Source organism: Apis dorsata, unplaced genomic scaffold (genome assembly GCF_000469605.1).
Source record: "Apis dorsata unplaced genomic scaffold, Apis dorsata 1.3 scaffold_323, whole genome shotgun sequence".
NCBI lineage: Eukaryota > Metazoa > Arthropoda > Insecta > Hymenoptera > Apidae > Apis > Apis dorsata.
Window position 1 is genome coordinate 219,396 of NW_006263591.1, and position 276 is coordinate 219,671.

The 276-nt window shown below is 12.7% G+C and overlaps 1 protein-coding gene across 5 annotated transcripts in view; it reads right to left on the minus strand.

The window, feature by feature from the left end:
* The window catches only part of LOC102681426 (protein purity of essence), a 33,597-nt gene that overhangs the window by 14,190 nt on the left and 19,131 nt on the right, over positions 1-276 (minus strand). The window lies entirely within an intron of this gene.

Sequence of the window (276 nt, forward strand, 5' to 3'; positions counted from 1 at the left end):
ATTAGGCATGTTAGTTATAATTTTTATAAATAATTTTGCGTAATTCTTCTAATAATCTTTATTTTAATTTTTATTTTAATGTAATTAATTTTTCGTTATTTATTAACTTTTTAAATTAATTTTTTATTTATTAATTTTTTCAGTTTAATTAACTTTTCTGTGTAGATAATTTCATAAATTTTTGATTGGGTTTAAATAAATAATTTAATGAATTTGATTATGGATATGCAAGATAATTTTATATATTATTATAATATAATATATGATTTTATATAT